The 23649-nt window shown below is 47.6% G+C and overlaps 1 pseudogene; it reads right to left on the bottom strand.

The window, feature by feature from the left end:
* Positions 1-22193: 22193 nt before the first annotated feature.
* LOC134433465 (cytochrome b-like) lies at positions 22194-23340 on the bottom strand (annotated as a pseudogene).
* Positions 23341-23649: the final 309 nt, after the last annotated feature.

The following is a 23649-nucleotide window of genomic DNA, read 5'->3' as shown; positions in this document are numbered from 1 at the left end:
AGGGGAGCTGGGCAAGGGGTGCAGCACAAGGCCAGGGAGGAGGTGCTGAGGGAGCTTTAGCCTGGACAATGGGGGCTCATGAGGGACCTTCAGGCAGACTGCCATTGATCCCTGCCTTGGATCCATAGAGCCAATGCTCAGCACGAGGGCTGTTTCCCTGCCAAACATCCCTTCCCTGCATCCAAGTGCTTTAGACACTGGAGTGGGTAAGACTTTCATATTTTGTTGATTTGTTTGTTTGCTAGAAGGAGAAGCCTTGTGCAATTTCTCCTTCTCCAGGGAGCAAGGGAGCTTTTTTCTCAATCTTTCCTGCCCTTTTACAGCACTGGCAGAAATTCTGCTAGAATTTTAGTGTTCAAGGAGGCAGTTCTGGATAATGCAGTATTTTTGCACAAGAACACATAGTTTGGGGCAGGGATGTTGGTGCAGAACAAGCTGTTCTGGTGCCAGACCAGCCAGTAGGGCTTGCCCATCCTTTTCAAGTTAACGGCTCCCGTGGCTTTTGGCAGCCCAGGGAATCAGTGTGTGATGTGTTTGGGAATTGAGCAGGAAATCAATGCCCTTGCATTCCAGCTGGTGCTCAGAGATTAGAGGAGCTGGGAGGGGCTGGGCTGCATTTCTGATTCCAGCAACTTCAGCACCATCAGTGTGGCCGAGTCCAAGAGAAGAACTTGCTCGAGCACAGATGCACAAAGAGAGCTGTTCCCAGTGCAGTGCTCTGGGTCTGGTTGCATTCCATAAGGACCTACATGCTCCAGATTCCCCAAGAGTGTGGGTTACTGAAGCAACAGGAGAGCAAATTCAGGATGACTGCTGATCGGGGCACTGCTACCGAGTGCTGATGTGTGTAGTGACAGAAAGGACAGGATTGATTCAGGGTGACCCCCACGTGGGGAATAATGTGCTTTGGCTCTATGATTTAGAAGGTTAAACAAATGCTTTCTTAAGCTATGGTATATTACACTAGCACTATATTAAAACTATACTAAAGAGATACTTCACTAAAAAGCTACTAAAGAAAAACTCGTGACTGTCTCCAGGCAGTCTTTTATCTAATTAGCTAATCAATCTAAACAACTATCACTAAAATCCAACTAACAAATCACTTTCGGAAAACAATCACTATAACACATTCTTCATATACTAAAAAACAAGAACAGCCAGTAGAGATTAGAATTGTTTCCTCTTCTTCCCTAAGTTTCTCACTACCTTCCCTTAAAAAAAACCTAGGAGAGAGAATTATATCTCTCTCCATTCAAAGAATGTAAATACCACAGTACAGTAAAGAGAGATTATAAAAGTGAGATCTGTCTATCTATCTATCTATCTATCTATCTATTTAAATCTTCCTGACTCTGCTCCAAAGCAGTGGAAGATGCAAAGCTCACCTAAAGGCATCCCTTCAGGAGAGACAAACAGAACACGGCGGAAGCAGAGAGAGGCCCTCACCAGACCCTTGAGAAATGCCACCCCTCCCCTGTCAGCTGCCTGAGAGGCTGCTGGAGCTTCAGTCCCAGATGGCCCCTGATTGTAGGGCCAGGGTCACTGTGGAATCTGTGCCTCCCCTCGGGCAGAGAACGACCCAGGAGAGCAGCAGCACAGTGCTTTGGGAATGTGTGAGCCCAGCAGCCTTGGAGTCTTGGCCCACAAAGGGCGTATGGGAAGTTGAAACCCATCTTCTCCTGCATTCTGTGCAGGTGCTTCGAGAGAAAGAGCAGGACCACACTGCCTCATCTGAGATGCCAGGCCAGACTCAGGGAGAGCTGTTCCCTGCCCGAGGGCAGGAAGAGCAGCGCAGGCAGCAGGTGGAAGAGCCACAGGAGAATGGCCAGGTGAGCCTGACTGGCCAGGGCACAGAGGGAAGGGCAGGGAGAGGGGCATAAACCAGAGCTCTTGGGACTGAGGAGGCCAGGAGTCCCACAGGCACTGGAAGCACAGAGCCTTGGAATCTGCAGAGATCAGCACCAGCACAGGAGGGTTACAGTGGAAGCAGAGCTGGGTAGGGAAGCAGAAACAAGGGGCTGAATAAATGTGATTTTGAGGCTAAAAGAGGGAAAAGCTGAGCCTGATGGCAGCTCTCAGTCCCTTGCTCTGCTTTTGTGTGTACAGAACATCAAGGCAGAGCCACAAGCAGAGCTGCCTGAAGCTCAGAGTGCCATCATGGCAGTGAAGAGGAGGAATGAAGACATCCAAGAGGAGAAGAATCTCCCTATGCACAGGGGTAATCAACAAAAACAGGTGAATGAAGGAATGGCAGCCACTCCACTCATGAGAGAGAGTCCTTTCCATTGTTGTTTACAGAAAATTGACAAACAGATGCAGACACAGCTGCAGGAAACTGAGACTAGGACCAAGGCAAGGAAGAAGAGGCTAGACGAAAAAATTAAAATCATCCAAGAGAAAATTAACCGCCTCCTTCAGGAGCAAAAGGCTCTAGAAAAGCAAGTGAGGGAAATAGCAATCAGCACTGCAGTCACCCAAGGGTGGTTTCTGCCCTCCTTGCCTTTCCAGTGCAGAGCAGCAGGGGGTGGGTGATGCCTCTGAGTGCCATCCTGACGAGGCCTCTGTCAGAGCTGCTTTCAAGGACACTTCCTGCTCTGCTGGATCTCAGCTGATGCTCTAGACAGTGGCATTACTCCTTTGGCCATTTAGCCAGCAGTCATGAACTCCTGCTGGCTTCTTCCAGGTGACCTTGTTTCTTGAGGTGTTTTTGCAGGTGAACATGGTCACTCACATAGATTTGGAATACAAGCTACAGGCTGTCTGTATCCCTTGCAGATCTGCTCCTGTCCTTTACTTTCTTCCCAGTCGATAACTCCTGGCTGACGGGGACAAGCTGTAGTCTCTGACTGCTTTGTTCTGTTTGACTTGAGGTGGAAGTGTCGCCATCCTACCCGGCAGCCTGCAGAGAGTTCCAGCAAATGACGGGCAACCAAGAGCCCCGAGGCTGGCATGAGGCCCAGGAACTGACCCATCCAGGGAAGCTGCAGGATAAGCTCGTCCCTAGAAAGGTGCAGAGAAAGAGAATTTCATGGCAGGAGGTAGAACATTAGAATGAGGAGCTGCAAATGTATCTGCAGACCTAGGAGGGGGAAAGGAGTCTTTGGGAGGAGGTGGAGCGGTCGTTGCTGCAGTCATCCTTTAGAACAAGAAACTGGCTATGAACTCGAGTCAAACCAGCCTTTGGTCTTGACCATTTGGTTTCACAAGTGGACATCCAAAGCAATCCAGTTGAAGAGCTCTGCATGTGGCTGACAGCAGCTTCCTAAGGGCTTGCATTTCAAATGGCAATCTCTCTTGCATTTCAGGGCAATCTCTGCCACACCTTCCTGAAATCAACTCATTTCTTGTCTCAGATCTACACCGACTCTGACACTGAAGCTGCAGCAGAAGCAGCAGTGCCATCCCAAGGAGCCTTTGCTCTCCAGCTGAAGAAGTGGAGCCTGAACCCTTGGTTCACCTCCCGTGCTGACCCAGCTGCTGCTCAGCAACAGGAGATGGCGGGTGACTCCCTGGAGCAGCAGAGTACGGTTGGTATCTTTCTTATCTGAGGGACAGTGTGTTGTGTGCACATGTCAGCATAGCTGTACCAAGGGTTCTGATCAGTTTAGTGTCACAGAAGTGCTGGCAGTGCTCCGAGGCAGCAAGAGAGAGTTCTGGGTGTTCCTGCTGCCTCTGAGGGCAGCTTAGACTGGCTGGAGTTTGCCTGAGCTTCCCTCTCTGCCGAAGGCAGAAGCAGGGATTGTTCCTGGATCAGCAGAAGGCTGTGACTGCTTGAGTCCTAGCCACTGGCAGAAGCCCTGCTGAGATCAGTCTCTAGGAGAACACATCAAGCCCTTTGTGATTCTGCAGCGCAACCCAATGAATCTGCTTCTGGCCCTTAACAGCTGCCAGTGCTGTGCTCTCAGATAAGATCTGGTAGGGTTTAGAAGAGAGCCCAGTGGATTCTGTGTCTACCATCACCTGTTGGGACAAAAAGGGCACTGATCTGTGCCTCGGTGTGGCTGATCTCAAAGCCCATCCTGTTGTGTCCTGAATGGGGGCAACAGCTTGTCTGGGGCTCAGGCTCACTCTGGCTTCTTCCCATCAGTGCCTGTCAGTGCTCATGCTTGGGCTTTGCCAGCCTTGTTGTGGTCTCTGCCCTGTCCCTGAGGGCTGTGGAAAGGCAGAGACTGGAGCCTTCCTTAGCTGGGAGGGTCCCGCTGCTGCCCGGCTGCTGCAGCGCGGAGCTGCCTGAGGCAGCAGCCCCTGCTCTGGGCCGGCTTCTGCCTCACACGGCCTGGACTCACAAGAGGGTCAGCATCTCCTCTGGGCAGCTCTCTGTGTCACAGGGACGCCTGAGGAGCTCTGCTGTCCTCTGTGCCCGTGCCCGCCGTGCCGAGTTGGGAAGATGGGGACGTGTGCGGTGCCGAGAGGGCGAGTGCAATGGGAGCGACTGATTCGCGCTGTCAGGGTGAAGAGAAGCGGCGCGGTTCTTCACGCGGGGCACGGGCAAGGGCGTCTTTGAGCTCAGCCTGCTCATAAAGGGTGAGGGTCCTGATGCTGAAAGCCCCATCGGGATTGGTTCTAGCATGAGCTGCTCTGGTTTACAAACACAGAGGCATTCTTCTGGCAAACTTCTGCAAGGTGGAAAAGATGGGAACACTTGGCAATATTCCTCCTGTTCTGAACTTGGCATCTGTTCAGAGGAATTGATTCTAGATGTCCTGGTGCACTTAATCTTAGCAAGTAGGAAACCTTTTATAAATCTCACAGTGTTTATTCCCAAGAAAACAAAGGCACTGTTAGTTCCAGCTCTCCTAAATGTTTCTAGATGACAAACTTACTTGCCTTCGTAGGTATTCTCTTCTGGTCTCAGTCTCCTCTGAATGTATCTCCCTGTGCTTCCCTGTGTGCCTGCTGTCAAGAGGTCTCTCACTTAAAAGGATGCTGGAAATCAGTCTCTGTGCCAGCCACTTGTGCTGTGGGCCTGCTGTTCTTTTCTTGGTGTTCCAGTTCCTGTTCCTGTTGTTGTTAGCCAGCTGTCCACAAAGGGAGGGCTCAGAGCTCCAGACAGTGGGGCTGCCTTTTGTATCTCCTAGAAGGTGAGATCTCTGCTTTGAAGTGAACATCTTGCATTTTGTTTCCCTCAGGGAGAATGGTGAAGATGGAAAATCCTATTCTAAAATACATTGAACTGGAAAATATTGGCAGTGGGTGAGTCCAAGCAATGTAATTTTACAAAACTATGCATCAGGTGTTTTGCTGGTGGAATAGGTATCAAGTGTGAAGTCAGACAAGCTGCAAATGTGTTCAGGCACTGGGCTTAGATGTTCAGTGCTGATCAGAATTTCTAAGTGTTCTCAGAAGGCATTGTCAAACACATCTCAATGCTTCCAGTGTCCTGCAGGTCTGCGGTATTTACAGCACAGATCACCTATGTGGGCTGGCTTTCACTGCAAGATCTAAATGGCTTCTCCTCTCTCTGCTTCTGTTTTGTTTCTAGGAGTTTTGGAGATGTTTGTAAAGCACTTGACATTGCCACAGGAGGAGAGGTAAATGTGAACAGCCCCTGCAGACTCTGCTGCACTCGAGGGCTTTCCCCTCTGGTGTGAGCTGTGGCTGGAGCTTTGGGCAGAGCTGTGCTGAAAAGGCACAAGAAGCACAGACTGGTGCCAGCCCACAAAACACATTTGGGACTTTGTCCTCCTCAGCTGCTGGAAGGAAGGCACGGAGGGCAGCAGTTCCTTTCAGAGAAGGACGTGCTCACTCGCTCTCCATTGCTAAAACAAAGGTGGTGCCTTCGAGCACCTCACTGCTCTTTGGGGCTACAGCTTCAGAGGCCTGAATTCTCATTTCTGGCTGCCAGCAAATCCATCTGAAAGTTACTGGTAGTTCCTTAGCCACCTGCAGTGCTGCACTTGGGAACTGCACATAGGGAGAGATCTGCAAGGCGTCCCTGAAAGCCATTAGCCCTGCCCATATCACAAGGTGTATCCACAGATTATTAAGGCATGGATTACTTCTTCTGAGTCCCAAACAAAGCAGCAGAGAGTGTGGTCAGAGATTTGTGGGTGATAGCTGAGACACCGCTGTTACCAAGTGGTCAAGGCAAAATGTCAGTGGCCCCACGTGTCCTGTAACTGGCTCCCAAGGGAGCAGAGAAATGGGCTGTTGGAATGTCAGTTCCTGATTACTGCAGTGCCTAATCACAAGGCAGTTTGGCACAGCTCAGCTGTGTCATTGCAAAATCACTCGCTCCACGTGTCTTGTGGTCTCATGCCACCAACCTCTCAAGTTACTGATTTTCAATGTCGTTTTAGGTGGCCATCAAGAAAATACGTCTTGAAGGACTGAGGAAGAAGGAATTAAAAGTCAACGAACTCATGGTCATGAAGGTGAATAGAAATCCCAACCTGGTCAACTGTTTAGACAGGTGAGTTGTGCTTTTGTCCCATGAATGTTTGTTTGCATGTTGCAAACATGCAAGGTAAAATCCCACTTTGGTCACTGGCAGAAAATAGAGCTGTAATTATTGGCTAATTATTATTGCTCTTTTCATCTCCAGTGGATGGGAAGAGATTGCATTTTGTCTGCATGAGTCTTCGCTGGCACATGGTATTTGAAAATTGTTCAAAAACCCGGATGAGTTGTGTCTTACTAAATCAATGATCTCTATATTCACAGCCACCACTTTGTTTTGGAGCTTGATTTTTTTCAAGTGTCTTCTTACGTCTAGGTAAACTAACAAGGATTTCCCTTGGATTGTTGCCACTGTTTTCCATTGCTATGCATGCCAGGAAGAGTAGGTGCTTTTTTTCCAGAAACACTATGCATGACAGGTTTTTTTATCTGGGCTGTTACAAAACTGCACATTTTGCGTGCTGCCCATCTAAGACATCTCCTTTTTTGCAGCTGTGCCTTTCTCCTTGAGACTGCACAGATGGCAAACAATGCACAGCCAAGAGGGAATGTCTCTTCCTTTATTTTGTCTTTGTCTCAAAGGGACCTGAAAAGAAGAACCAACCTGTCTTTTCCAAACAGCAACTTAGCCATGTACATTCATCTCCATGCCCTTGTTTCCTTCTTTCAGCTACCTTGTGGGTGAGGAACTGTCCCTGGTTATGGAGTACATGGATGGAGGCACTCTGAGCAATGTCATCAGCCAGACCTACCTGTCGGAAGATGAGATGGCAGCCATCAGTCGGGAGGTCAGCAATCCCATCTGTGTTTCCAGGGCTTGGGCAGGATTGTCTGGGAAACAGGGGCTCAGAGCTGGAGTGATTTCCTGTGCCAAGCTTTGTTTCTGTGTTGCTGGTATGCTATGGGCAAGTAAAAGCATCTCAAGGCAAAGGCCTGCCAGTGCCCCTGCACTCCCTGTACTCAGTGCCAGTACTCTTATCTCCTGCCGTTGTATTCTAGCTCTCTCTTGTATTTGTATTTGCTGTTCTCCACCTTGCCTCTCTAAATGTTTGCCTGGAGTCTGTCTTCCTGCATTCCTTGCCTGTAAAAGGAAAGGTGCTGGTGGCAGGATTTGAAATGACCAGAAAAGAAAAAAATACTCATTTCCCAGAGTCCTCAGCTGAAAAGGATAGAAGTGCAGCCAAAATGCTCTTTGTTTCCGCAAAGTGACTGGTGTGATACTTACACGCCTGTGCTGAGGCCAGCAAGAAAATCTTTTCCATGCAGCCTCCCACCCAAAAGTGATCCACTAAACACCAAAGGGAGGGACTTTTCCTTTCAAAACCCCTCCTTTGTCCTCTGCATGGAAAAAGCACATCCACTACAGCAGGAGTCATCCTGGCTGGTTTGCAGGGGACAGCCTACAACAGCAGGTGCTGTTGCTCTTTCAAAAGCTGATGCGCCTTTCCTCAGAAAGGTCCTGCTCTGCAAGTGTTGGAGCAGCAAGTTCTGCTTCTCAGTGGCCATTACTGTTCTGCCATTACTCCCCATTCCCCTGGAGAGGGAATCTTTTAGATTCTTTGTCTCCTTTCTTGTGTGATGAAATCACATCACTCATTTTTGCCCTCCTCTTTCTGTTTTCTCGCTCAGTGCCTGCAAGGACTGGATTTTCTTCATTCAAACCATGTCATCCACCAAGATGTGAAGAGCAGCAACATCCTTCTCAGAACTGACGGTTCTGTCAAGCTGGGTCAGTATATTCTTGGTCAGGTGCAGCGTTCCAGGGATGTGGGTGTGGGGCTGCTTGGAGTGACTGCCAGCTCCCCAGAAATGGTGCTGGTGGCAGTGCAGGGACCCCTGCTGCGAGCTGAGGGTACAGTTGGAATGTGCACAGAGGTATAAGGAACCACAAGCAGTCAAGAGTGGCCTTGCTCTGTGTGTGTCCCTTCTAGACAGAGAGATCTACAATCTAAAGCTTCAGGGGAATGAAGTCCACTGCTGTGAACAGCATTAAGAAACCTGGGTTTTTTTGGAAGTGGCCAGTTCCATACTCCCTTGGCTAAAGCCCCAAGGAAATCGAGTGTGGACAGTTCTCCAGGAGATTCAACAGCACATTCTTAGCCTGAGAGTGGGGAATTCTTTTGCTTGTTTTCCTAATTGGAGCTGGCTTTCACGGTTTGTTTTTTCTCCACAGCTGACTTTGGCCTCTTTGCTCAGCTCACCCCTGAGCAGGGCAGATGGAGCTCCGTGGCCGGCGCTGCTGGGTGGCTGGCGCCTGAAGTGGTGACAGGTCAACCATGTGGCCCCAAAGTGGACATATGGTCTTTGGGAATTGTGGGCATCGAAATGGTGGAACAAGAAGTTCCTTCCTGGAATGCAACTCCTGTCTTGGTAAGGTGCAAATACTCACTGATCCCACTGTCTTTCTCACCTGTCCCATGTTCTGTGTGCCATTGGACAAAATCCCATTGCCATCTGCTGGCACCACTTCCACCAAGGTCCCCTTCTGAAAATGCCCCTGCAACACATCAGCATCTGCTGTAGCTTTGGTTGTATCAGAAAGGGAAGTGGCAGTTCAGAAACCTAACCAGGTCAGAAACCTGCCATTTTGGCCTCCAGCCGTGCCTGACATTTCCCACTTGTTTTTTGAACAATGTTGGAACTCTGTTTCTGAAGGACAAGAATTTTTCAGTGGACAGGGTAGACATGTGATAAATATCCTGAGAAATAGAGGTTAGACCTTCCCAGTTTCAATTTTATAGAAAACATAGGAAAAAAGGAAAAAGAAAAGTAAACAAAAAAGGAAAAGAGAAAAAAACCTACTACCAAAGCAATGCCCAAGCAGTTCTGCTTGCTTTTTCATTTTTTAAATGCAGCTCTTCTCTTCCATTGTGTAGCATCTTTTCCAAATCCTGTGACTGTTGAAACTTTCAGGCTTTCAAGTCATCTGTACATTCTTCAGTCACGTGTGTGAGTGGCCTGGATAAGTTTAGGATGTGTTTTTCTCCGACTGCAGTTAGAATTGTTTGCCAAACCCTTGGCTGTTTCTTGGTACTTTAACAAGTTGATGAGCTTGCAGGCAGGTGCCTGAGCTGGGATCCAGCGTGGGCAGTTGACACCAGTGCTGTGTTTCTTTACCTCAGGAGCAGGGCCATCCCTGGCCTGCACTGTTATAATGACAGGGAGGGCTCCAGCTCCCACCATGGCCAGTGGCTGAGCTCAGCTGAGAGTCAGGATAAAACCCTCTTTGTCACCTCTGGTGATGTGGGAAAAGGACAGAAAGCTGCATCAATTATTTGTACACAAAGGGAGTGCATTGCAATTTCTGGATTTGAAATTCTCCTTTGGGTTGAAGAGGATAATAGCAAAGTCTCTTTGGTCACCATCTATTTCAGTGCCACGAGCACAGAGTTATCATGACAGTGGTGGGCATTTTTATGGAGACTCCAAGGCCTCTTGCCATTGTTATTTTTGTCTATTTGAGATGGATTCTGCAAGTTGAGGTTTGAATAGTTCCAAGTTTGTGTCTTATGTTTCTAAATACCATCTTGCAAAAGCAGAATGAGCTCTCTCCCTCTGACTTGTCAGCATGTTAGGGCTTGGTTCCACATGAACCACACTGGATAATGATCAGTCGATGTCTTGCCAATCTACACTGCAATTCCTTGGATTGAGGAGTATCGGAAAGCCCTGCTGAGCTCCATGGACACTGTCAGCTGCATGGAAGTGAGCATCCTTGGCCTTGCTGAAGAAACTGGAGCTCAGCTTAGGTTAGATGCTCTTGAGCAGGAGAAAGGCTGGAATCGTCAGGTGTTTCCAGAGGCCTGCGTGCCCAGAGGGACTGAGTTCTGGGGAGCAGCTGGATGTTTCTGCACATCATGGAAGGGGACTGCCAGACAGCTCAAGCCTCACCACAGGCAAACACTCCCCAGCTCTTCTCAGGCAACATTTGCTTTGGGTTTCAAGTTGTTCCCACTTGTCTGTGAAGATGCCCCTAAAACCACAAGGCAAGCCTCTCAGAAGTGGTGTTACATTTCCAGAAATGAAGAAAAGAAGCCCAAACACATGAAAGTTGCTAAGGCACTGGTTTTTAGGGAGGAACTTAACCCCCTGTGCAGTTTCTTCTCACTGGGAAACGTGCCTGAAACCCGGGCATGAGGGTATAAAGGCCACAGAGTCTCTTCTGCTTCTTGTGCAGTGCTGCTGAAACACTCAGTGACCGTGTTTCTCTCCCAGCCCAAGCCACATTCTGCCCGTCACAATGCCAGAGCCTGGTGATGTGGAGAGCCTGCCAAAACCTCCCATTTGTTTCCTGGCACTTTCTGGGATGGGCCTACCATTCATGCATTGACTTGAGGAGCCAAATGAGTAGAGGGTGACCGTAGGGATGGAACCTCTCCTTCTGATTTGACCATGAAAGGTTTTTCTTTTCCATGTAAGGAAAGCAGAAATTTTCAGACTGCTGAGAAACAGAGCTGCAGGTGGCTCCTGTGTGTCCAAGCAGGCGTTTTCATCCCAGTACATTTGTGCATGGATCATAACGTGTCTGTGTTGAAGATGAGATTCCAAAGATTTTTTTTCCTTACCTGAGGAATACCTGGTGGATTTCCTTTCTTTCCCTCCAATTCCCATTCTTTTCAAGAACAAAGCAAAAAGCTTGATTAGGTTTGTTTTGTGGTAGCGGTGCTCAAGGGACCAAGAAGCACTGCAGAAATACTTTCCATGTACTAACCCTTGGATACAGTAGAGTTAGTATAGCAAAGTCCTTCTTCCAAAAAGCCTCTTAAGCTGGTATGAATCGTCAGGGAAGGAAATGTGCTTGTGCTGATGTAGTTCCCACTAACTAGGTCAGTCAATGAAATCAGCTGCCAAGGCAAGATCTGTGATATGTTGGAGAGGCTGTGGCTGCATCGGGGTTTGGGTTTTTTGGTTGGTAAAGGAAAGTCATCTCTGGGTCTCTGCCAGGGCAGAAACTGCCACTGCAGAGTGGAGCTTAATCAGTGGGATCTGGGAGAGCAGTGACAGATGGGAAAGAAGCAGGTGGAGCCTGGTGTCTCCTTTTTCCCCAGCCCCAACTCCTGATAGCCACAGGAGGAAGACAAAAGCTGCAGCAGCCCAACCTATTTTCATCTTGCCTGCGTGACTTCCTGAGCTGCTGCCTGCAGAGAGACGAGGCGCGGCGCTGGTCTGCCAAGGAGCTCCTGCAGGTAAAATGTGAAGGGGCTGCAGGTGAAACAGGCTCTGAGGGATGGGCTCCTCCTCCACTCAAGCCCAAGGCAGCAGATGAGCTCCCTTCCTCCTCACCTCCACTCTTGGTGCTCTTCAAATGAAAACACTGAGGAATCCTAGACTGGGCTGGGCTGGCAGGGCCCTGCAAATGTCCTCTGGTGCAAGTGTCCTGCAATGAGCAGGGACATCTTTAAAGACATCAAGTTTCTCAGAGCCCTTTCCCACTGGAGCCGGAATGGTTGCAGGGATGGGGCACCTACAAGCTCTTGGGGCAAGCTGTGCCAGGGTCACACCATGCTCCGAGTAAACAAGTTCTGATTAGATCCTATTTTTGTTAAAAAATATTCACCCACATCCTATTGTAACTGGCCCTGTTAAAAAAGATGTCCTCCACTTTCCTCAAAGCCACTCTGAAGTTTTGGAAAGTGGCAATAAAGTCTCCCTGGGGCCTGTTCTTGACAAAACTGAGCAACCCCACCTCTCTCTGCATTTCCTGAGTCAGAGACGTCCTCTGGCTCTTTCTGTCACCTTCTTTTGTAATTTGGTGGGGTGTTCAGTTTTATGTAATGGCAAAAGAATTGAAGTAGAGCAATGCAGGGTACAGAGACATGAAATAGTGGTGGAGGAACCCAAGGAAGCCAGTCCCAGCCTAGGGGTCAGAGATTTGGCTGTGGGCAGGAGGGGCTGTGGGGGGCTCACTGTGAGCCTCTGAGGGGCCCTGGTTTGTGCCCCCCAGCCCACCCTCAGAGGTTTCTGCCATGCAAACAGGGACAGCTGGGAGGGACTTGTCCCAGCCCCATCTGCTGCCTGGCACGCTCAAGCAGACGGGAACTGTGCCAGGGTTGCTGCCAGGTTGTGTGGCAGAGAGGGAACTGCAGGGCCCAGTGCCACTGGGCTGGCCCTGCTGGGAAGGAAGGTGCCATCCAGCACACGAGGGGCAGGGCATGGAACGGTAGACACTGCTTTCTGTCCCTGTGGCAATCAGCACAGTGCCTGTCTTTCAAAGAGAGGGACCAATGAGAGGCTTTGGAGTTTCCTGAAAAGAAGAAACTCCAAGGACAGAAAGCACCATTTCTAGAGCACTGGCAGGGCTAAAATCTCAGCAAGATGAAGACACCTGTATAAATGGATGAGTGGGATTCTGGGCCAGGTTTGCCTGTGATGGCAAAGTCTGCACATAAAGATGGAGGTGTAGACAGTCCCATTGTTCCTCTTCCTGCATCCTTCTAGGAGCAGGAGGAATCCTGTGAAGCACTGAGCTTGGAAAGTCATGGTTCATTGTTTTTTGTTGATCTGGTTTTTTTCCCTTTGGGCAGCATCCATTTGTAAGATTTGCTGAGCCTGCGTCCAGCCTGGTGCCACTGATTGTTTCAGTGAAGAAGAGGAAGGAGACAAGAATGTGACAATCACATCAGGACCATTTATTCCTCAATCAGTTTAGAGTAGGATTGTAGGTTAGGATTAGGATTAGGATTGTAGGTTAGGATTAGGATTAGGATTAGGATTAGGATTAGGATTAGGATTAGGATTAGGATTAGGATTAGGATTAGGATTAGGATTAGGATAGATTAAGGATAAGGATAAAGATAAGGATAAGGATAAGGATAAGGATAAGGATAAGGATAAGGATAAGGATAAGGATAAGGATAAGGATAAGGATAAGGATAAGGATAAGGATAAGGATAAGGATAAGGATAAGGATAAGGACTAGGGTTAAGGTAACGGTTAGGGTTAGAGTACAATTGTCTAATAGGACTGCAGAGTAGGATTGAAAATCAATAAAGTTTCTGAAACCACAACTCACCTTGAAGATTCCCTTCCTTCTCACTCTGCGAATAAACTCGAGAATTCCTTCTGAATTGTCTGTTGTTTCTTAAAGGTGGGAAGTGAAACAATGTCTTTGGCATGTTGTGAAAGTGGGGAAGGATGTTCTTCATTCATCCTCTCCAGACCACACTGCTTTTGGAATATGGCCCACTGGTCTGTTTTTGGCCATCTTTGGTACTTCTATTTTAGGCAGAAAGGGCAAGGGCATTTAAAGGCAAAAGCACAGGAAGAATGGGGCAGCCCAAACATCTTTTACAGATGCAGGCCTTCAGCTGTGACTGGAGAGCATTGGGGCTCCCTAAATGCAATAATCTCTTTGGCTGGAGGAGAGCCTTGCTCAAGTGAGAAAGCAGAAAGATCAGAGAGGGTGCTCGGGAAGGTCTCCTGTGGCGCAGAGCTGTCAGTGCCTGTGAGGTGAGAGCGGGTCCGGCCTTGCCCGGGCTGGAGCCCCAGCAGAGCCCCGGTAGAGGCCGGAGCAGCCTGAGCCCCGGCAGAGGCAGGCTGGAAGGAGGCCCTTGGAGCTGCAAGAGGCAGCAGCCGGGCCCTGGGTGCCTCTTCGTGGGAGCGGGCGAATCCTCCGCTCTCAGAGCCCAGGTGGCAGCTGGCTGCTGCCGAGGGGAAGCGCAGCCATGCTGGGCACAGCCCGGCCTGGAGGCATTGGCTGTCTGGAGTGTGCCCAGGAGCAGAGAAAGGCCAAGGGCAGCCGTGGGCCGCTGGGCTGGCTGAGGATTCCTCCTCTTCTGCTGGCTGCCCTGCAACTCCTGGCAAAGGCCAGCAGTGTGTGCAGCACTCTGGGCACTGGGGCAGGGAGCCGGGCTGCTCGGCAGGCTGGAGCACAGGGCAGCTCCTTCAGGCCCGGCACTTGTGCCAGGGGAAGCGAGGCCAGCGTGAGGCAGGGACAGCTTGGCAGGTGGCAGGGCACATCTGCAGGAGCCAGCGCCTCACGCAGCTCTGAGAGGAAGCGCCTGCAATCCTGCAGTTCTGCACTGAGCCGGAGCAAAGGTGTGAGATGCAGAGTGTTTGGCAGAAATATTCAGGCCCACCAGGCCAGCCTGCTTTGTGCTCTCTGGCACACAGCAAGCACTGTGCAATGCAGCTCTGAGCTGCTGGGAGAGAGGCACATCAGGGATGTGCCTGAGGCATGTGCTTGAGGAGTAAACTGATTTGGAAGGGGGCAGAAGGGTTTACGCAGGCAATTTGCGTTTTCTTCATTAATTTCTGAAAAAAAATCATAATGTGTTGCACACAGGTAGGGTTATTAGAAAAGAAAGGCCTTATAAAATAAGGCCTACCTATTGTTATGTTTGCCCAATTATCCCGTCATAAAAAAAACCCCAAACAATATTAAAAGTAGTAGCAATTTTAATTGAATATTTAAAATATAAAAATATAAAATTGGATAGAATAGAATTTGATTAAAATAAGGGATAATTTGTTTCTAATAATAGCGCATAAGCAACAGATAACTGCGTGGTATGGAGTGCAGGCCTCTGGGACCCTTGCCACATCACATACAAGCTTGCCAAGTGAATATTCGTCCTTATATGCCATGTGTCAATGCCGTCTCCTCCCATTTTCGATTCTTCACACTTCTACCTCTGCCCTCATCATCACCTTTACCATCCATATGCCACCACTTGGTTGGTGGTTGCACAAGTCTTTGGGGGTCCTCTGATGAAGATTTTGTAGTCCTCCTCTGTGTCCTTTAATTAACCTTTAGGTTACACCAAGCCAATACAATGTAAGCCAAAACTAACATAATTACTACATCTGAGTACTGTGGAGAGTTTTGTCAAAGAGTGGCTTGAGGAGAGAGGACACAGCCGAATTAATTTGGTAAAGATGTCCTAACTAGGGCAGAGGCCTTCTTGCAGGCAGGTGTCTGTTGGGAATTTAGCTGACTAGAGAATGGAAAAGTACAAGACCGTGGCTAATTCCAAATCTTGCACCTGCAAGATAAGGTGTCCTTGGGCCTAGCTGAGTATGATAAAGAAATGGACAACGAGACGTGAGAAGTAGAGAACGTAGGCCCAAAGGAATGAGGAAGAGCTGATGGTATAGTTTAACCAATAGATTGCTTGGCTTACAGAATATTCATAAGCTTGTTATTTGCTGTATAAGTGTTTGATGCTTTCTTCAATAAACTGGACCTGTGATGAACCATCTGTTGTCCTGGTCTCCTTCCTTCGACAGAGTATCAAGGCAATAAATCCCTTATAATTAGCATTTTCCTGGGACACAACCAGAGAGTTCCTAAGAAAGGTCCAAATGAAACCTCCTCCAGCTGTTTTCCTCTGGTTGATCTTTTTAGGCACCAAAGCTCTGTTCCATGAGTGGCCTGTGTGCGTGCAGAGCAATGCAGGCCCCACAAAGCCCTTGGCTTCCCCACAAGTTACCAGTTTGACTGCTTCCAAAGGGGAAGAAAGGCAGAGATGTACATCCACAGGAGTCCTGGGCATGTCCAATAAAGGTGCAAATATGTGGGGAGATTTGTTAGGAAGCATTTCAGCTGTTATGCCAACAGTGCCTTCTCTCTTAGTTCTGTGCATTAGAGGTGAGTAATGTAATAGTTGGCTGTCACAATTAAGAGGTAGATATTATGTGGATAGATATTATGTTCAAATGTAAAGTGCTGTTATTTTAATATGTCCTCCCATAGTCCTCTTTCTTATCCCCCTTGTAATAGCCTTGGTAGTCAGGGCATTTGGGGAGGGCTGGCTTGTGACCAGCAGGCAGGGTGTAACAACACCTGACCTCCAGTCAAGATGCAAGAAAGTAATCTCCACCACTTGATGGCAGAGAAAGAGTTCACTGACAAAACATTGTGAGGGGCTAAGGGTATAAAAAGCAGAGCATCCCTTTTGTAGATGAGCATGTGGCTGCTAATCATGGAGACTTCCCAGTGCTGCAATCTTTCCTTATACAGCCTTTTCTTAAGATTTAATAAACCTTTAAAAAGTTAAAGGAAGGGTAATTTCTCAGATGAGCAATGCTTTGGGCCATTTTTTTGGTCTTGTTTCCTTTGCTTGGGTGCCATCTGAGTGCTCAGTTGGGGTACAGGCTGTAGGTGCTTTGTGCACTCCTGGAGTTCCTCTTGGATCCCTTGAAAGACAGAGTTTGGCCCACAAGGAGAATTTGTGCTGCTTTGTGACAGAGGAGAACTTCCCAGGCTATTTTCTGTTTGCTGTAGGGAAGGTTGGTTATTGCTTGGCATAAATTCACAGACCAACATGGAGCATTTGCTTTGTGATGTCAGGGCATGGTTGCCACCTTGTCGTAGTGACATCAGAAGGTTGCCTTGGTGCACGGAAGGCCTGAGTGTCAGAGCAGTCCTAGCACTTGCTCAGTTCAGGAGAATCCTCCTGATTGAGGCAATTGTCAGTGGGCTGCTGCACACTGACAGGAGCCTTGCTTTTTCCAGTGTGTAAGCACAGCCTGCAAACTTGCAGAACAGTGTTAAAATGATTGAGCTAATTGCTCCTTTGCTTTTCGCTGCTTATGGCATTACCTATGGTGCCTATTTTGTGACACATTTCACAGGTCAGTAGATGTTTCCTCTCTACTTAGGTTAAGGTGTATCCTAACCTGGCTTTTGTATGTCTTCCTGCTCTTTCTTAGTGACTGAGTTTCTGATTTTGAAACAGAAAGAGCATTAGGATACCTCTGGTTTGGTAAAGCTCCTGTCAAGGTGTTCAGCTAAAAAGGGGGTGTCTGTAGCCACAGGGGCAGCATTTACAAGGGAACCTACAAGGCTTCCGATGGCTCCATGGGAGAGTCTGTGGCAGCAGAGTCTGTCATTTCCTCAGTTTTCTGGGACAAGCATTTCTTTGAAAATGCAGACTGGCAGACCTTCAGGGAAGGCTGAATAGTTGGGCTAGGACTACTGTTGTAATGTAGCTTAGGATTTTGCTCTCTGCTAGTGTAAGGAAGGCTACTGCGATTAAGATTGGGAGGGCATAGGAGAGGGCTACGATGAGGTTAATTAAGAGGGGGTAGTTGGTCATTGAGGGTGGTTTGGGTTAAGCTAGGGAGAGGATTGGAACCCCTGAGTTAAAGGACTTAAGCCTTTTGCATTTTCCGAGCTCTGCCATGCTAGCTAGTCCTTTTCTTGGACGTGGTGTGGTGTGATAGCCTTTTGTAATTTAGTTGTTTTCATTACTTAAGGCAAAGTCTTGCTTGTGGTATTTGCCTCACTTTTCCTATCCTTTCGTAGTGGGAAGAGTTCATCATAGATAGAAACCAACCTGGATTGCTCCAGAACTCTGATCACATAGGACTGTTAATCGTTGAACAAACAAACCCTTAGTAGCGGCTGCACCACTACGATGTCCTGATCCAACATCGAGGTCATAAGCCTCCTTGTCGATACTGACTCTCGGAGGAGATTGCGCTGTTATCCCTGGGATAGCTTGGTCCATCGATCAATTGTATTGGGTCTGGATGCTATAAGCACGTTGAGGGTTGTTCTTAGTCTAGAGGTGTGGTCTAATTTTGGGAGGTTTTGTTTTGCTCCAAGGTTGCCCCAACCGAAAAACACAGACCAGAAGCTTATGTGTCAGTGAACCCAGTAGGTGAGTATGTGTTTTAAGGTGGTTGCTGGTTTTCAAGTTCCACAGGGTCTTCTTGTCTTATGGGTTTATCCCAGCTTTTGTACAGGGAGATCAATTTCACTGATTGCCTGTAAGAGAACGTTAAGACCTTGTTTAGCCATTCATACTAGTCTCAATTTATAGGACAATTGATTCTGCTGCCTTTGCATGGTTAGGATACCGCGGCCGTTGAACATGAGTCACCGGGCAGACATCACCTTCAAAACTTGTTTTGGGTTTGCTGAAGGCTATGCTTTTGGTAAACAGTTGGGCCTTGACGGGTTTGCCTAGTTCCTTTTACAGGTTTTAATCCTTCTTAATGTACGCTCCTCTGTCAGGTTAACAAGATACTTAATACTGTGCTTGTTTGATTTGTCGTATATTGGTGGTTTGCTCATAATGTACAGATGTAAGCTTGTGTCGTAGAGGGAAGACCCTAGTTACTCATTCTAGCATTATTTCTCCTATTTGAATATAGGTTAGCCTGTTAATGGGGAGGGAGTCATGAGGTTCTTATATTTTTGTAGTGTAGAGCTTTAACACACTCTTTGTTGATGGCTGCTTGAGGGCCCATGATGCAGTTGGAAAAACCAGTATTTATCTGCTCGTAGAGATTGTATTCTTTTTTAAAGGAGCTGTATCTCCTTTAAATGTCCCTTAATTTGCTTCATTTGGGTTCGTAAGTTTTCCTTGGAGAAGAATTAAGAGTGAACTTAGATTTGTTTCACAGGCAACCAGCTATAACCCAATTGGCTTTTCACCTCTACTGACAAGTCATCCCACTCTTTTGCCACAGAGATGGGTTCACTCAATAACAGCTGCTCGTAAGTAGCTCGCTTGGGTTTCGGGGTAGCAAACTTAAATTCATTTTGCATGATTTTTCTTGCTAGACCACGATGCAAAAGGTATAAGGGTTGATCTTTGCTGTTTATAGCTTAGTTTTCATTATTATTTCATCTTTCCCTTACGGTACGTGGTCTCTATCGCGCCAATGGTGTCTTTTCTATCGCCTATACTGGGACTAGTGAATGCTTTAGTTGGGTGCGGGGGAGTAACTTTGTTATTCCAGGTCATGTCGATTGGGCTAGAGTTTAGCATCAATACAATCTAGTGTTAGCAGACATTTTTCAGGTGTAAGCTGAATGCTTTTGCTTAAGCTACATCTTGGTAGCCCTAGTGCACCTTCCGGTACACCGACCTTGTTACAACTTACCTCATCTTTGGCTAAATAGCTTATTAGTTTATGGGGGGGGGGGGGGGGCGCCTGCAAGGAGGGTGACGGGCGGTATGTACGTGCCCCAGGGCCAGCTTAAAGACGGCTCGATTGTCCCACTTTACTGCTAAATCCACCTTCCAGGGGTTTTTTCATACCCCTTTGCCGTTATGTTCTAACTTAGAAAATGTAGCCCATTGCTACCATTCCATAGGCTATACCTTGACCTGTCTTGTTAGCATGGTGGGGCTATTGCACTCACTGTTGGCTTTCAGGGGAGGTGGGCTGGCGACGGCAGTATGTAGGCTGTTTTGGCAAGGAATGGTCAGGCATATCGTGGATCACTGATTACAGTACAGGCTCCTCTAGGTGGGTTTGGGGCACCACCAAGTCCTTAGAGTTTTAAGCATTGGTGCTTAAAGCATCAGGCGGATGCTTTAGTAGGTGTAAGCATCAAGATTCAGGGCCAGGCATAGTGGGGTATCTAATCCCAGTTTGGGCCCTGGCTTTTGCGGAGTTCAATTAATTGTTGTTCTAAGATCTTCTTTGATGGGGACGCCTTTTTGGCATCTTGGGCTTGTGACAGCTCAGTTGCTTTTTAATCTTAGCTACTTGGATAGCATGTGACCACTCTTTACGCCATTATAAAGTTAATTTGGGTCTCCTGTATGACCGCAGTGGCTGGCACAGGATTTACCAACCCTAGATTTGCTATGGCTAAGTCAAGTTTACACTCATTGCCTAATATTAACTACTGCTGATTACCCGTGGGGGTGGGGCAATTGCAAGGTATCTTGGGCTACGGTTGTGGTGAGCCTGATGCCCGCTCCTATCTGCCTGATTGAGGTGTTCAGAGCATCTACACAGGAGCGCGGATACTTGCATGTATATACCTAGCAAAAACTAACAGTAAGGTTAGGACTAAGTCTTTTCTCCTTGGGTGTGTGTGGCAGCCATCTTGACATCTTCAGTGTCATGCTTTCTATAAGCTACAAGGACGTGAAATTTGGTGGATAGTTGGTTGATGGTTTGTCATCATGGTTTGTGTTTTGGTTTGGTTTTTGGAGAGGGGCTAGCTTTGGAATTAATATTATGTTTGTTTGGGGGTGGTTAGAGGAGTGATGATGGTGGCTGGTTATTATTTTTGACAATAGGGAATATAGAAGAAAGTTAATTGAAAGTGTATTGATGGTAAGTAGTTTGGACAATGTGGGGATATGTGGCTTAGTTATTTGATAAAAAAATAAAGTCTAGATAGAAAAATAGATGCGTAAAATGGAATTTAAATGTTAATTCCTAGTGAATGATAAAATAATTAATACGTCTGGCAACCATTACACTATCTGTTGTCTAGAGGTAGGCAGCGCGCCCTCCATGAATGGGGTCAAAGTGCATCAGTGCCAAGTTTGCAACCACCTTATCCATTAGATTATGACATTCTGGGTGTTAGGGGATTCATATGCTCGGCCATGTGATGGACATGTCAAGAGGAAGATAACACCTGCTCTGCACTTGAGGGGCTTATTGAAGAGATGCTAAAAGAAAACAAGTGTATGCTGAGGTAATGAAGTTAGGGAGGAGTATTCAACCGACCACTTGTATCTGTGAAGGGCAAGGAGGAGGGAATGAAGCAAGTTATGATCCTGAAGTTACAACCAATAGCGCAAAAGAGCAAGTATAGGAGAGGTATGCGCTTGAGGGCAATAACCTAAAGCACATATGACGTTGAGTAGCTCTGCTCTCGTGAGAAGCACGATCAATAGATAACCATGTCCTCTTGCTTGAGAATGCTTGAAGGCTGTTGGCTGAGAATATTACCTAGGAGGCGAGCGAATACTGTACACTAGGGGAATTCAAAGGTGTACTGGGATATTCCTCATTCTCTATGTTGGGTGTTGTGTACATTAGGTAAGATCCTGGGTCTTTGGGTGGTGCTTGCGACTTGGCCTTGGGTAGAAATACGTGGCTTGTATGGTACCTGAAGCAAGAATGTGCCTGGTAGGTAGGCTGGCTGAATACCAGCCATTTGGGAGATAATGTTTTGGTTTTTGGTGGAAGAGCTTGACGTGTAATGTGGATTATCCTACACTTCATGAGCTGTCTGATGGGGTAGAGAGTGTGATGCATTATTATACATACCCTGAAAGCAAGAAGAAAATGTGCTGGGGGGGAGGGGGAAGGAATGACGGACGTATTTAGGTATTCCTGTATAGTTAAATTTTGTAACGACGCCTTTTCAGGCTGTAAATCTCGGAGAGAGGCCAAGTGGGAATTTATGATAGAATCTGGGTTTTTTTTTAGGGCCGTGTTTTGTTCTAGGGGGTTTGGCAGTTGCATCTAACCTGTCTCCTTACTATGGGGTGTTGGGGCTGGTTGTAGCAGCGGTTGTGGGGTGCGGCTGACTAGTGAGTTTGGGGGTCCCTTTTATTCCTTTGGTACTTGTTATGGTTTATTTAGGGGGAATGTTGGTAGTGTTTGTGTATTCAGTGTCGTTGGCATCGGATCCTTAACCGGAGGCTTCGGGTAGTTGGGGTGTTCTTGGTTATGGTTTTGGGATGCGGTTGGTTGTGATGGTGGGGCTTGTTATAGGGGATGTGTTGGGGTTGTTGACGGACGAGGGGATGGTGAATAGTGGGGGTTTGTTGTCGGTCCGGTTGGATTTCAGTGGGGTGGCTGTGTTGTATTCAGAGGGGCTGGGATTGCTTTTGATTGGGGGGTGAGGGTAGTTGACTTTGTTTGTGGTGTTGGAGCCTGTGTGGAGGTTGTCTCGGGGGGCGATTCAAGCTGTTTAGCGGTAGGGTCAGGAAGTAGTTTAGTTAAAAATGCCAGCTTTGGGAGTTGGAGCAGAGGGTTTGAGTCCTTTCTTCCTGAGGTGGGTGGTGGGGTAACTCTAAGAAGGGGTTTAGTCTTCAATCTTTGGCTTACAAGACCAATGTTTTTATAAACTATTAGAGTTAATTAAAGTTTAAGTAGCTTGTTTTCTAGGGCAGCCGCAAGGGGGAACAGAACTAGAATGATTGTGAAGTATGTGAATGAGGCTAGTTGGCCGATGATGATGAAGGGGTGTTCTACTGGCTGGCTGCCTACTAAGGTTAGGATGTGGATGTTGGCAACAAGGGTTCAGAATAGGATTTGTGATAGGGGGCGGAAGAGTATTGATCATAGTTTCGATGTATGTAGTAGTGTGGTGAGGAACAGGATGAGGATTGAGGCGGCTAGAGCTAGTACGCCTCCTAGTTTGTTTGGGATGGATCAGAGGATGGTGTAAGCAAATAGGAAAGATCACTCAGGTTTGATGTGAGGAGGGGTGACTAGCGGGTTGGCTGGAGTGAAGTTTTCTGGGTCACCTAGGAGGTTGAGGGAGAATAGGGCTAATGAGACGAGTAGGGAGAGGATTAGTACGAACTCTAGGATGTCTTTGATGGTGTAGTATGGGTGGAAGGGGATCTTGTCACAGTCTGAGGGAATGCCTAGCAGGTTGTTTGAGCCTGTTTCATGGAGGAAGGTGAGATTGACGAGAGTAAGGCCTACGATGACAAAGGGAAGGAGGAAGTGGAGAGCAAAGAATCGGGTCAGTGTGGGGTTGTCGACAGAGAACCCGCCTCAGGCTCATTTGACTAGTGTTCGCCCGATGTAAGGGATGGCAGAGAATAGGTTTGTGATTACAGTAGCTCCTCAGAATGATATTTGGCCTCATGGTAGGACGTATCCTACGAAAGCAGTTGCTATGAGGGTTAGGAGGAGGATGACTCCAATGTTTCAGGTTTCTTTGTTTAGGTATGAGCTGTAGTAGAGTCCTCAGCCAATGTGTGGGTAGATGCAGATGAAGAAGAAGGAGGGTCCGTTTGGGTGGAGGTTGCGGATGAGTCAGCCGAATTGTACGTCTCGGCATATGTGAGCGACAGAGGAGAAGGCTAGATGGGTATCTGCTGTCTAGTGCATAGCTAGCAGAAGACCTGTGACAATTTGAGTAATTAAGCAAACACCTACTAGAGACCCGAAGTTTCATCATGTTGAGATGTTTGATGGTGCTGGGAGGTCAATTACGGTGTTGATGATGATTTTGAGGATTTGGTGGTTATTACAAAGGTTGAGGACCATTGGTTATTTCTGTATGTGGATATGAGGATGATGAGAATGGATAAGGTGAATGATCCTAAGTAAGCTTTGATTAGGCCTGAGTGGAGTGTGGTGGCAGTTTTGCTTGCTATAAGTTGTAGGCTGGCTAGCCCCTCTAGACCTAATATTTTGTATCAGGAGAGGTCAATTAGGTGGGATGCGATGTTTTGTCCTCCTTTGAGGAAGTTGGTTATACTTAGGTGGTGGGTTAGGGGGTTAAAGTATCCTAGGAATGTTGAGAAGACTGAGAAGGGGGCTTGTTTTGTGAGGATGAGTCTTTGGTCTATTTTT

This window comes from Melospiza melodia, unplaced genomic scaffold (genome assembly GCF_035770615.1).
Source record: "Melospiza melodia melodia isolate bMelMel2 unplaced genomic scaffold, bMelMel2.pri scaffold_18, whole genome shotgun sequence".
Lineage (NCBI taxonomy): Eukaryota > Metazoa > Chordata > Aves > Passeriformes > Passerellidae > Melospiza > Melospiza melodia.
This window is presented reverse-complemented; position numbering and strand designations above follow the sequence as displayed.